Source organism: Taurulus bubalis (genome assembly GCF_910589615.1).
Source record: "Taurulus bubalis genome assembly, chromosome: 6".
Taxonomy (NCBI): Eukaryota; Metazoa; Chordata; class Actinopteri; order Perciformes; family Cottidae; genus Taurulus; species Taurulus bubalis.
This window is the reverse complement of record NC_136594.1, coordinates 24,870,911-24,886,283: the sequence shown is the minus strand read 5'-3', so window position 1 is coordinate 24,886,283 and position 15,373 is coordinate 24,870,911. Positions and strand designations below refer to the sequence as shown.

At 46.5% G+C, this 15,373-nt stretch overlaps 1 protein-coding gene across 1 annotated transcript in view; it reads right to left on the bottom strand.

The window, feature by feature from the left end:
- The window catches only part of ptprdb (protein tyrosine phosphatase receptor type Db), an 82,978-nt gene extending 70,774 nt beyond the window's left edge, over positions 1-12,204 (bottom strand). Inside the window, exon 1 of the mRNA XM_079219605.1 lies at positions 12,115-12,204. The gene's annotated coding sequence lies outside the window, so the exon portion shown is untranslated. The remainder of the gene's footprint in view (positions 1-12,114) is intronic.
- Positions 12,205-15,373: the final 3,169 nt, after the last annotated feature.

Genomic DNA, 15,373 nt, shown 5'->3' with positions numbered 1-15,373 from the left:
CCTCACGCCGATCCATCAGCGCTGTGCGGCAATGCAGACTCAGCCCGAGAGACTAAATCAGAGAGAGGGAAATAGAAGGGAGAGGAAGTATGTTTCTCAAAGAGAGAGAGAGAGAGAGAGAGAGAGAGAGAGAGAGAGAGAGAGAGAGAGAGAGTCCTCGGGGCACTTCACTGACAGCAATGGGAAAGTCGCTCATTCGGTTTCTGGTGGAGAGGTGGATGAAAAGAGTGAAAACATCTAACAGTTATCTTAGCTTAACTGGAAACTGGAAACTGGGAGAAGCAGCGAACTTTTAACCAAAACCAAGTCCGCCTACCGGCACCTCTGAGGCTCACAGTTAAGATATTCATACCTTGTTTGTTTGGTATGAAAACACTAGTAAGTCAGGGAATAGTCTGATGCATGACCCCCCTGTAAAACATTTGTTCACAGGGTTTTTCGTACGCATTAAAAAAAGGAGTATTACTGTCATAATAATATAATACATCGTATAAATGAGCTGCTGGTGGATTTTGGTTCCTGTGGACGGCTAGTTGTTGTTTTTTTGTTGTTTTTTGTGCTAAGCTAAGTCAATCCCCTGCTAGCTGGAGCCGTAAATGACAGCCAGAAATAAAACGTTAAACTGCTCCTTCGGGTGAAATGAGAAGTACAATAATGACAACTGCTCCATCACCGTCCCGCAGTTACAAATTCACTTTAAATATATTTGTCAATATTCTCTTTACACTCCCATCGCCATTCATAGATCAAAACAATCGGGGAGATACGAGGGGCGCGGGATCGTAATAATCCCGTCCAATCATTTCATTCGGCCTGAAAAGACTTTTGGAGCTAGCGCCGCTCGCTACTAAAACCATTTCATCATCTGCAGATGTACTTTAAGTATCGCAAGTCTGTGGAATAGACTGATTTATACTGATGTATTATTTCGTAAAGTACAACATTTCTTCATTATTACTGTATGATACTGTATCTGTAAATCACGTATCTGCAAATGTCCTGTGTTTTTTTTTAATACGTTTCGTTTTGGTCTAAATGGGACTTACCATGCCGCAGCTAATTGGGATGCAGCCCGTCTGCGGCAGCTATCAAACAACGTGAAGGCGTCTTCTGAGACGAGGCAAAGGGAACTTGAGCAAGAACCAGAGACACAGAACAGTGTGTGATGCCTTTCATGCATACAGTATGGACCATATGTGCATGTTGTTCCCTCTGTGTGTGTGTGTGTGTGTGTGTGTGTCAGTTTGATCTGTAGGCCTCGGAGGACAGAATGCTCCGTATGGTGCTGTATACGTTATAATAGCTAGCGACAGCAACACCGAGCTAGTCTTACAGTAGAGAGAACTGGCGGCCATGGAGGGGAATACTGACGAGGGGAGGGGGTACCATGGGGAGATTTCTTTCACACACACACACACACACACACACACACTGAAACATGTCATGCAGTGCACGGCAACATACCATAGACCCATGTTCTTATAGCTTGCCATAAAAGGAAATGCTACTTCCAAGTTGATGAAGGCCGATATAAATGTTGCATAGTCCCCTCATGTTTGATATATGGGCACACCACACACACACACCACACACACACACACACACACACACACAGCTACGCTGGAGAAAGATGGATGCGGAGAGGCGGCTGTCTATCGAAGCTTGTCCTCGTCTCCACGTGTCACTAATGACATCGTCGATCATGACGAGGTGCCATGGAAAGAGGATTCAGGGGTCAGGGGTCAGGGAGAAACACTCTCCCCTGTGTAAACTATCACCACAGAAGGCCCAACGGCGGCTCCGACCGCTTGAGATCAGTCGTGGAATTGATTTCAGGGAGAAAGAAGGGCTCGCGTATTGAAGCGGCGTTAATAAACGAGCAGAAAGTGGTCAAGCCGCGTCCTGATAGGTCAGAATGTTGCGGCTCGAGAGCGGGAGAGCGTCGGCGGACGTCATATCAAGACCATCACTTGTATGCAATATATTGCACAAGCGAGATGAGAGGAATTTATAAAAGGAGGGGACGATTCTGTGAAGTCCAGCGCGGCCATTGCATCGGTTTCTCTTCGCCGGATTAGCGAAAGCAATGCGACTTAACGGCTCACCCGCGGCTTCGTTAAAACAATATCACTCTGCTCACGGTCGGTGGATATATATAGATATAATGGTGTGTGAAAAAAGAAGAAGATCATGAGCAACGGTGGACTGAGGGACAACACACACATGCTCTTTTCAAGGAGGAGGAGTGTCACACTCTTCTGGCACGTCTCGCCATTTTTTTCGCAATTATATAGAATTCTGAAATATCCCGACCGAATTGAACGTCAACAACGATTTAAAATGACGAGAGAATAAAAAATAAAAAAATCCAGCCGAACAACAGCATGTGACAATATGGTTTACATTCCCGGGCCCATGTTTGGAGTATATGTTTCTGTCTGTAGCTGAGCAATGGACTTTCACCACAGAATATTTTTTTTGCATCCTTATATAAAAGCAATGGTTAATAATATCCGTCAGATGCACCAATTTTAGGGTTTTTTCGAAGTCCCTCCCTCTCCTCCCCGTCCTTCTCACAATCCACACAACAATGAAAAATGTCTCTTGTATAAAATAACTTGCCTCGGATAAACACAAATATATATATATATATTTATATATATGTAAGAACAAGACTCATAATCATAAAGGGACCTAATGATCTAATCTGTCACTTCCTCAAAGTGTGATAGGCCAATACATCAGCACGTGGAACCTAATCCATCACGGGGCGGCGGGTTATGGCAGAGTGCTGATGGATAGGAGCCGCGGACGGAGAGAGGATGACTGAGTCGCCCTTGTCGGAGTTGTGAAAAGGAGAGCGATGGGTGGAGGTGTGTGTGTGTGTGTGTGTGTGGGGGGGGGAGAGAGACCAAAATGTGTTCCGTACAGACTCGTTTGTCACGTTTTGTCATGTTACATCGAGGCCAGTAAGCAGTGTGTGTGTGTGTGTGTGTGTGTGTGTGTGTGTGTGCGCGTGTAGTAGAGAAATCAGTGCGTGCCTGGCTGTGCTTTATACGCGACAGCATGTAACGCGTGTTAATTATCACGCTGAATGCTTACGAGGAAATAAATATAATTTAAAGAAAATCTGTGTGTGTGTGTGTGTGTGTGCACGCTCGAGCTCCCCTTCCAGGCGGATATGTACGTGTGTTGTGGAATTCAAAGCATTTGACCCCAATCTGCGCCTCTGCATTATTTATAGTCCGATGCCAGCTTCCCTTTTGTTTGTTTTTCCGAAGCTCGTAAGAGGTTTGGAAGTGTGGGAAAAATAAAAACGGAGGGTAGAGGAGGGGTGGGGGGGTATACTCCAGAAACTCTCTCTCTCTCTCTCTCTCTCTCTCTCTCTCTCTCTCTCTCTGGGCAAACACAACAAATCACATCAAAAAGCATTACGGCTAATTGATAGCTCCGGACATCGCTGTAGTTTCCCCAAAAGGCGTTTTAAACTGTTTCAGAATGTATAGTTACTAAAGAGCTGTTCTCAGACTCTGCACCGCTGTACACGCCGGAAAATGCACTTTACAGTCTCTTTATATCTGGAGTACACACACACACACACACACACACCCGGGCCTAGCTGGCAGGGCAACAGTGTGCATCCTCAGAGACCTGCTGGGCCAAATCAATGGCAGCCAGCAGCCTTCCACAATGAGCGCCACCATTTTTTATTTATTTTGCACTGGCTGCCGCCCAGCGCAGCGGGGGGAGCGGCTAAATAGTCTGCGAGGAAAGCATGAGTGGCGTGGCGCGGCTAGGCCGCTCGTGATAAGCACACACGCCACAACGTGGGGAAAATATCACAGCGTCGCAGTGCGTGTGTGTGTGTGTGTGTGTGTGTGTTTGTTTGTGTGTACGCCGGGCAGCCAATTTGTTGAGCGAGCTTAATGTATGCTGCTCGTGTGGTTGTGTGCACGCATGAGTTGGGCAGTCCATTTGGGGTAAGCAAGCTTATCATAAACTGCCTCATGTGTGTGTGTGTGTGTGTGTGTGTGTGTGTGTGTGTGAGCGATAGAGTGTGCGTTGCCTTTTGTGAGCCGATGCCAACAACGAGGTTTGTTGAATTCCAATCAGAGCGATGTCACTTTGCAATTCTCATTCCGATGATTGTTCCCTTTCATGTGGGCGGCATACGTTAAGATCGCCTGCACACACACACACACACACACACACACACACACACACATACACAACACACACACACATTATCTGTCATTATGTCTCTCTTTCTCACACAAACACACAAACGCTGCTGGCATGGCAGACTGGTTTCTAATCGGTGAATCATCATATCAGCCAAGAAATGTCAGATTACGTTATAATCCCGCGTTTTAGTGCCTTGAACTCAGCACACGCGTGTGCGTCATGTTGTCGACACCGGCCTATTATGTCTGCCTTTTTCTGTGTGGAGGGCAGGCAACTCATACGCCTGCTCACACAGGAGGGGGGGGGGGGGGTGGATCAATGTGCTGAAGTCTGAACTTTAAGTATCAATGTGTTGCTCATAAAATACAAAATAAAAAACACTGCGAGAACAATTGAGGGCCAATTAAATTTCTATAATTGACTTATTTGATGACCAGAAGCTGCTTAATAAGCTCTCTCTCCGTGTCTCCTACAATGTCTCGTATAAAAAAGCGAGACGAAACATGAATTAAAATGTTCAGCGTTGCGGGGGGGAGTAAACCGCTACACAAAGAGCCAGAGAGTCAAATTAGTATTAGTATTTGTCTTTTAAATCCCGGCAGCACAATTCCTTCTGCCGTCTCTGTTTGCTCGCTTCTCTTCTTCGCTGGAACCGGTTTGCGATTCGTAGAAGTGGATGAGAAGGAAGAAGACTTAGAAGAGCACGGCAGCGTCCTTCGGCATTGAGCTGCTCACCCTCACACGGAAAGAAAGAAAGAAAAAAAGAGCGGGCTCCATTGAAAAAAAAATAAAATACTCCACAGTTTATCGACATTCGAACCGAGACGGCAGCCGAGTCCAGTCGGTAACCCGAGAAGACAACCTTGTTATTTTCAATAAACCTATTACAGAAGCTTCTTATGAAAGGGCGGCTGGTTAGGGGCCTCTCAGCTTTGGCTCAGAGGATGCACGGTGGAAAACGATGCCAATCTCTACACCAGCGGGATGTATTAAATGGCAGGGCTAATTTAATATTGCAGCATTGAGAGACCCGCTAAGGCACTTCCTGTGTCTAAAGGCCGTCCAGGAATGGAGTAGTCCGGGGGATTGCAGAGTAAGGGGTTTTGGGGGATGCATTAGAGAGGAAGGGAAATGATTTCGTGGTCGCGCGTCTCCAAGGTGAGGGATGATTATGCAAAGACTGTGTGTGTGTGTGTGTGCCGGTATGTTTGCATCTGATGCATTGCCACGCCTTAAGATGTTAGTGTTCCCCATTATGTTTATCGCCCCCCCATACAGGGACAGTCTAGGCTTTTCGACGGCACGTCTTCCGAGACACATAAAACGTGAGCAGCTCTGTGTTGGACGTCAACAACACGTGCATGCGCTTCACATACACACTCTGAACTGAAGCCGAGAGCCATATAGAGAGGGCGAAGTCCCGCCCACTTCCTGTGGAGCACCATGGGACTTATTTGGGGGGAGAAGTATGTACGTCAGCAAGAGACCAATCATTTTTTGGATCCCCTTTTTCCAATGTAACATCTCATTGTGGTAACACAGAAAGGAGGCGGGACTTTGGCTTTCTATAGTCCCATCATACTACTGCAGATATTTCGGACTATTTCCTGTCGCACTATATCCTCGTGACCAAATGAATGAAACCAGTGAACCCACCTGATGCAGCGGGGCGTTTCAGGTCAGGCCTTTTGGATTCAACCCTCTGGCCTTCTGAGGACAGAGCCCGTCTAGTAATTTCAAATGTTTTGGTGCTTGTAAAGAGATTATTCATCCTTGTGCACACGCATGCATGCACACGCACACGCACACGCACACACACACACACACACACAGGGACGGTCGCACACGAACCGTAAACCTTTAAACCTCATCGGAGGTCAGTCTTCGTCGTGATCGTTACACACAGAAAGCCCTCGCGCAATCAAGACTAACAGTAAAGGGTGTTCAAAAAAACAGCACACACACACACACACACACACACACACACACACACACACGTCATTTAATCCCAGGTGCCTTAGGGAGTCTGAGGGAAATGGGAAGGCAGAACACGATTCCTGAACACGAACACAACAAGAAATGTGATTTGTGTTGAGACCCCCCCTCTCCAGAGAGAAGGAGAGGGGGAAACGAGTAACAAGCGAGATGAAGGATGAACGAAGGGACAAAAGAGAAAGCCGGGCTCAGCAGCCTTATCCCGGTTCCTTTGGCAAAAACAAACAGAGCAGACAATCAAAAGTCATTAATTACCAATCTACGGACAAACAGTGGCGAGGGCTAATCCCGGACAGGCGGCGGAAAAATATTGGGATCGGAGATCGACTAAGAGAATTAATGAGCGTGCGCGGGCCATTTTGAGGCGTCCGGCCCAAAATGATTGGAGGCGTGGGCCAAGGACCCGGGAGCTCCGCCAAGACGGCGGTAAAGACGCCCACAGAGGACTGGAAGATCCCTCGCTTTCAGCCGGGAGGGTTAATCTGTGAAACGCTGGTCTAGAGGCCTGCGTTGCTCCTCCAGCACTGATTGATAAAACACAAGAGTGACTCATGCTGGATTCATATTTATTTGTATTTTTATTTGCTGTTCTTCACACCTGGAGGTGGAGAAACGGACGGCCCCGGGTGGATCGGGTCAGACGTCACCGTGAAACTCACCCAGTTGATTACTTACAATACGACCGTTCATTTTTGTATTGCAAGTTTGCTGAAAATGCATGTTTAAATAAGCAAATGAGGCATTATTATAACAAATATGTACAATGTGCATACATTTCCAGAACAGAAATATCAACGTCTGATGAAGCCAGGCTCAAAATTCTTGTTTCAGTTTGTTGGCATATTAGAGTCAAAGGTTTGGACAGCGGGAATATTGGATGTCTCTTTGTATCACTGCATAAATCAGCCATTTAAGATCCAATTTTGCCATGTTTTTAAGGACTGAAATGTTGCATAAATCAGGTTATGAATGATATATGAACTGTAAAAGCCTTTAGAATGTAGATATGTGTAAGTGCTACTGAAGTGGAGATATCTGGCTCATTTGGAGAGCCTTGAAAGATACGTATCATAAAATGACAGGAGTGAATCGGGTAAAAAGTGGAACAGATATCACCATGAAACTTCCCCAGTTGATTACTTACATGAAGATAACTATTTATGTTGGGTTTACGAGCTGTAAAAGATTGCATGTTTGAATATATTAATGAGGCATTATCTAACCCTAACAGTTGGTGAATGTAGGAGAAGTCTACAGTGAATAAATACCTAAATGTGTATTTTGGAGGTTTTCACAGCCCAAAATCTGACCAGTGCAAGAAAAAACAACAACAATGTTTTTGCCGGGGGCCGTCTCCCCTTGAGAGAACAGCCAACAGCTGCCTGTGATGTATGACTGACACGTAATCTCTGGGAAAATACCACAGCAGTGACCGCTTAGCGCCACAGATATTGCCAACAGCAAAAAAACACACAAAAAAGGAGATGAAAAAAAACAACTGAAGATTTGAATGGCAGTGGATGACAGTTCAGTGGATCAAGTTACACGTTCTGTTGCTTCAAAATAATAAAGAATTGGAGCCACTGCGGCCTGAGAGGCCAACCTTTGGATCTGCCCGCTGGAGGACGAGAATAAAACCCACGACAGCGGTTTCACAGACGTCGACGGAGCTCGGGACGGGACAGTGACCAAAGGAGTGGATAATAGGACGTAATGCAAACACATGTCACACAGATATGAAAGAGAGAGAGAGAGAGAGAGAGAGAGAGAGAGAGAGGGCAGAGCAAAAAAGGAGAATCAAATGAATAAATTATCAAACAAGTAAATAGCCGTAGAAGATGGAGAGGACGGAAGGACGGAGAGGGCCACGGGAGGCTGGCTGCATCCAACCAGCATGCAAATCCTCTGGCAGAGAGAATGAAATGATGTGGAAGTCCTGCAGCCGCTAAGCCCCAACCCCCCCCCCCACCCCCACCTCTCCTGCAGATTAAACTGTGTGGTAGTAAGAAGGGGAGAGAGAGCAAGAGAGAGCGGAAGACAGAGCTGCTTGAGGGGGGAAAAGAAAAATAAAGGCTTTGTGGTCTGGCACCGGTTTTTATTTATTTCTTTGCGATGTCAAACCATCATGTGTGCCGGGGGAGAGATGTAGGAGACGGGGGAGAGACGAGAGACAGGGAGGAGACATTAATTGAAGGAGGAGGACAAGCGGAGGGAAGACGAAGACGTTAAGTGGGACGAGGGAAGCGAGTGGGAACAGAAGAGGACCTTCACCTGAAGACGGGCTGAAGACGCTCGGCCTCGGATCGCGAGTCCGCCCGCGCACGTTTGTGTGTGTGTGTGTGTGTGTAAGCAGAGTTTGTGTAAGCGTGGTTGGAAAATGGAATTGTTGTGGTTGTGCCCGCCTCCTTCTGAGTGTCCCCCTCTGATTGGAACATGGGGGATTGCCTCGAACACACACTCTTTCTTTCTATTTATCGCTCGCTCTCTGAATGTCCTCCAATTATGTCTGTTCATCATTACACACATACCCTACATCGTCTCTGAAAAGAACCCAACACACACACACACACACACACACACATGTACATGCAATAAATATGGAAATCTGATGCCATGTCTCTGTTATGGAATAGTAAACAGTGTGCTCCGCTACAACCCTTTAGATTAGAAAAAGGAAATCCGGATGGAGAAAAAAATGAAAGGAAAGGACACGACGAAGCAGTTTTCGCCGAGAGAGAGAGAGAGAGAGAGAGATAAAGAGAAGGACAGGAAGACGAGAGATAAAAGACAAAAGGGGGAGGACGAGTGGAGAACAGCCGAAGTGAGGGGAGTCTTAAGTTTAAATTTTTAATACGCCGCCATATGCTCATCTCCACAGGTGAGGACTCTTTTCTTTTTTTTGCTATTAATTACCAATTCACAGCCTGTATGTGGGCGTGCGAGTGCGTGACGGGTGGAATGCGAGCGGAGAGAAAGCAGGAGAGGGGAGAGGGAGGGAGGAAACAGAAAAGTGACGATAAGAACGGGCAAATGACAGAAATGGGTACTATCCATTATCGGGGCGAGAGGGTGGAGGGGTGAGGGAATGTCAGAGCAAAATGGCCGAAGGGGGGAAGAGGGGGCGGGACATAGAAGACCCGAGACGCCCGGGGCGAACTCACGGGACAGACAATAGAGGCGAGCCCGACCTGCCGGGAAAATCAATACCATCGCCTTTTGGGCCTCCATCCGGCCCCTCCCCCTCTTCTCAGAACACATCTGGATGCTGGCTAGCAGGAGCCCACTCACCCCTCCAACTACGAGGCCGCCTCTCCAAACAGAATATCCTGGATGAAAACCTGCCCATGTACAGTTGGAGTCTTTGTGTGAAGCGGCCTTGAGTTGCAGTGAATGGAAAGGAAGAAAAGAAGACGAAGAACAGAAAAACGTAGGTGTGATGAGTTTTGAACTCCTCGGCACGACCAGGAGATAAAAGGAGCTTCTTTTTGTTTGTGGCGGGAAACGATTTTTTTCCGAGCCCGGTCTGTGTGGGAACCAGAAGATGCAGTCGCTAAAAATACTCAACTCAAAAACATCAATAACCTTAACGTCCCGTCTCCTGACCCCGAGCCCCAGACCCTCCGGGCAGCGACGTGGACGTTTGCGACGTATACACATGCAGCCGTACATGCGCAGAAACACACACACACACACACACACACACACACACACACACACAGCTGGCTCTGCAGACACCCGGCATCCATCACATCTTGTGAAACTTAATCTCTCCGAGAGGAGGAACAGCTGCAGTGTCATGCATGTACTCACACATGCACACACACACACACACACACACACACACTGCACATTAACACAGTGGAAGATCAGTTGGGGTAAAAGCACTTGTTCATCCACTGACTGGCATGTGACAAGGAACCTCTGACCTGAGAGCAGCAGGCAGCGCTCGTAGAAAAAATAAGATAAAAAGGTTGCGGCCCGAAGAATTGATGAATCAACGTCATGCATTTTGGTAAACGAGATATCATTTTGTTGCGATAGTTTGGAGCGGGACGAAGCCGACAGACGGCTAATCGGCCCGTTCCCCAGAACACACGTGTTTGAACCCTGCCGCCAGACCAATGCACGGTTTATATGAAGATATGAGATGTTATTTTAAATCTGGGCTCTTTCACAGCAATATATCGTCTAATCACGAGTTCATCGCATGCACACGTTTTCAGAAAACGGGACGTACGCACGCCCGGCGGCCGCGGAGCCCAGTTCCACCCGGTTGAAGACGAAGCGTCCCGATGGGGGAGACGATTAATCGGTCGAATCTCTGCTTTTTTTAATTTCTTTGCCAAGCAAAAATCTCACCGATCTTGAAACATTACGTCAATGCGGAGCGACCACTTGGTCATTTGAGTAGCGGCTCCCAGCCGCGCAGGCTTTTCATAGCAACACTTTTAAGGCACTTAGCAGAGAAAGCTGTAGCCATAAACTACAGGGTACATGAGGCAAACACAGGAAAATACCACTCACTTTCTCATATAATATGTATATATATATAAATATATATATATATATATATATATATATATATATATATATATATATATATATTTATATACACACACACACCATAATTGCTGTAAAAGTACTTGCATGATTGATTTGAAAGCCGGCGAGGTCTGTAATGCTGCCATAGACGGTGTTTGAGCAAGACTGCTGACTACTGTCAAACACACACACACACACACACACACTCACACACACACACACACACACACACACACACACACACACACAGCACATTACAGTCACTGAGCTGAGAAACATAAAAATGTCGCAACCTGTGTCCGATCCTCAGGTCTCGCAGGTGAAAGGGTCTCACAGAGGCCCAAGAGGATGTGTTTTATATTATAATCAGATATGGGTTTTATATTATAGAGATGTGTTTTATTCCCGATGACTTGCATGTCTCAAGTGTGTCCAACTGGATTGGGTGCAGGCTGGCAGAGTTAAAATCCACCCCCACATATAATCCACTGTGGGCCCATTGGAGTCTAAAGTGTTCACGCAGATTTGCATAAATTCTCTCGTAAAAAAAAGAAGCAGGTTGAACCGACTCACAGCCATTAACGGACTCCCATCCCCAGCCCGGGCTCACCTCTGAGCAGCCAGCATTCAGATGTGTGGCATCGGCTCAGTGGTGAGAAAACACCTCCGAGAGGAACCCCAGTGGAACAACCGCGCGGGTTACAGCCTCCTTAATCTCTCATCGGCATTAACAGAGAGGGAGGGAGGGGGGAATAAACTCATTTTAAGAGCCGCCCTGTGGAAGTGGATGGACCTCGCAGGACCAGAACACAACTATCCACTGTGCGCGCTCGCGCTCATCACCGTGACACCAGGAAATGAGGCTGCGCGTGAGGACGGCATGTTGCGATACCAATCATAACCGGGGGAACATATTAATAATAATAATAATAGTAATAATAACAATAATAACAAGCAGCATGAATACGGGATCGATGTGAACTCACTCTCGGCTGCGCGCGCTCGCGCTCCCAAGTCCTGCATGTTACAGAAAAGCACATCTGTGTGCGATATTAAAATAATATAACATAAAGGAGGGCTGCTGGCTGGCGACCACCTGGAACACCAATAAAACAATGTTCAGGCTGGGGAGGGACGATAAGGCGTCATACGTGTTTGACACACACACACACACACAAGCGCGCGCGCACGCACACATGATGGGATAAGTGCAGATGCGCATCGGCGCTTCTGCACTTATCCCATCATGTGTGCGCGATATCATGTACCGCTGTCATAGGTGATAAGTTCCACAGTGCACGTCCACGATAACACACAACAACAACTACACAGAGAGGGGGAAACAACAACACACACAAAATAAACCCAACAGCGACGGGAGACGCGGCTCACCATATCCAGCATCCCGCGTCCGTCGGGAGGGAGAAGACAGCAACAAGAAATGTGTACAAAAAAACAAAAAACTCGCAGTCTGAATAGATTTGGAGCTCTCCGTCCGTCGTCCGCCCGTGTTACATCCACCGGGGCTGCAGCCGCTCTGCCGGGTAATCCAGCGCCGTGCGTCTCTCGCTCTCTCTCTCTCTCTCTCTCTCTCTCTCTCTCTCTCTCTCTCTCTCTCTCGCTCCAGTAATTCCCTACACGGTGAGGAGGCTCGGCGGTAAGGTAGCTGTTAAATCCCCCCCACGCGCGCGGTGTGGTGGCGGGAGAGAAGTTGGAGCAGATTTAAAGACGCAGACGCCACGCGGAATAATCCCTGCGACGTTATGGGTTTTTTGGAGGAGGAGGAGGAGGAGGAGGAGGAGGAGGAGGAGGAGGAGGAAGAGGAGGAGGAGGAAGAGGAAGGGAGTCCATAATGTAGTGTGGAGCGATGTGGAAGTGTTCACTCCCTCGCCCGGTAAAAAGATGACAATCTTCAGTTTATTTGGAAGTTATGATATTATTAAAACAAACATTGCTTTTTATTTATTTTGTATTTTGTTACATATAGAATAGTATATATATATATATGTATATATATATATATATATATATATATATATATATATATATATATATACATATATATATATATGTATATATATATATATATATATATATATATATATATATATATATATATATATATATATATATAAACCAAAATAACATGTGACCAATGCTTTAATGCCACAAAAATAATAATAAGTGCCAGAAACGGGCTTCCATATTAACCCTCTGAGGTCTGAGGTCATTTTCTTGATTTTTACTTAATTTCTTAAATCAAAGGCAAAATTTGTAGAACAATCACATGTTTTCAATTTCAGATTTTTTTTCAATTTCTCAAACAGAGAAATATAATGGTCTTTTTTTTGGGTGGGGTGTGTTTGTTTTTGGGGATTAGGAAAAAGGTCGATCACAGGCCTGCAGGTCATCCGTTATCTCCAGTGAGGAGCGGCTCTCTGATTAACTCAGGTATCGGCCCTGGACATTGGCTTGTTGTCGAGGTCAACAGTCTCCAAATTGTGTTCAGCAGCAAAAAAAAAAAAAAGAGGAAAAATCCACTGGTAAACGTTTGACTAATATCTTTTTTTGGCAGGACTAAAGCGGTTCGAACCCGAACGTTCCTCTCGTCAGCTGCAGCGCAGACTAGTGTGTGATGAGAACCGCCATTTAGCTCTGTGAGGGAAAAAAGGTAGTTTTGCCAAATGAGTACACGTTGAATTAAGTTGTGCGTGACGCACGTGATGTGCGAGGACAGCGTTATGCCGTCCAGCTGCTGAGATGTGATGGATGTGGCGTGGAGAGAAAAAACTACTTTTAAGAGTGTCAGGACCGTCTGTGTGCTGACAAAGAAGACAGGTAGTCAGCAAAAGGGGGAGAAAAGGGGGAGAAAAGGGAGAGAGCACGAGCCTTAACAACAATTTACAGTCTTGCACCACACACACGCACACACACACACACACACACACACAGCCGTATCTGGGTGTGCTGACCCAGAACACCAAACACAATCAAGTGGTGCAGCAGATTTCCCATCAGCGCAATGTAAATGAGAAACTCCTCAGCTCAGTGGGTCCAAGAAAAAACACAACCTCAGGACACGCACAGATGCAAGCCCTCTAACACACACACACACGCACACACACTGGGGACAGATGTGTGCGTGCCCACACATACACACACAGATACCAAAAAGATAATGAGTCAGCACGTAAGCGATAAGGGATTTGCTTATCGAGTTAACTTCACTGGCTAAAATAGAATCTGGGGGCTGTATTTGATGGGCCTCATGACACAGTATCACACACACACACACACACACACACACACACACACACACACATGCACACACACTCTTACGCACTTGCAGCTCCCGATAAAATATTCAACTTACCCACTGACAAACACGTATGGATGTATGGGTTCAATATTCAGTGCTTGCCTATGCATGGGTGCTCCCTGTATGTGAAGATGCGCGTCCGTCCACACACACACACACACGCACGCGCGTTCCCTGTGGACGCGCACACACACACACACCCCTGCAGGCATGTGCTGTCAGCCTACTCATTTATCAGTTTTCCATGTTGCTGTTGAATGTTTTTTCTAAGTCATGCATGGACTCGGCCTTCCTCCACCACACTAACCAATATTTACACACCGTGTGCTCGATGCCTGCACCGGGACACACACCGGCTCCTCTTTACTGTAAGATAGAGTATGTCGGCTTAATGAGATACTTGGGGGAATTTGGTACATTTAGAGTAGATATGCTTTTCATAGAAAAAAAGAGTCCTGCTCACTCATCCAACAATATGTGGGTTTTCAATGCTCTGCCGCAATGAGCGGCTCTCATAGATGCTCTCTTAGAGAAACAACCTATACAGTTTTCTCATTTTAATGTTTTTATAAAGTGGTTACAGGCCAGGCGACCCTCGACTTTGTCCTGACGACGGCCCCGGAGGGATAGTTCCCTAGTTATGGTGCAATGAGGGCTTGTGCCGAATGGGCAGAAACTTTGTCGGGAACATTGGGCCGATGGGACACTCTGGATGAATTGTATTTACTGACCGCCGTCAAAATGACAGGGGACCTCTCCCGTGGCAGACAATCTTTTCCACTAATCGTAACAGGAAAACAAACACAAGTACATCCAATTACAGTAATGGTGGCTCCACTCCATTTAGGAGTGCCAGGAGCTCATGACAGCGAGTTTGGCTCGCTCAGTGCTGGAGCCGCCTACAGTACAGTGTAAAGGAAAAGCAGCTATCGCTAATGTCGTAACTTAAAGGTCACAATACGCGAGTACTTTTTCTCAAGAGAGCATCTCCTATATACCAACTCTCAGATAAAGTGTCCAAGTCTTTTATTTTAGGGCAATAGTTGACTTGAGTAGTATTCAAGCATCATAACCACTGTCTCCTTTCGGCTCTCCAAACCAGAACGGATTTGTATTACGTTTTTCCATTCATGTTTTGACATACGAATGAACCCACAAAATAAAATGAAGAATCCTCTTCACTAAAACAGAACAGCCTTGCACTCAAAAACCCGGCTAACGAGCGCAACTGAAACGGAACAAGGGCCGAGCGCGTTCATAAAGGGACGCGCGTCAGAGGCGGTTTGGGTTCACGGGGGACACAAAAGCATTCGCAAACAAAACAACGTGGGT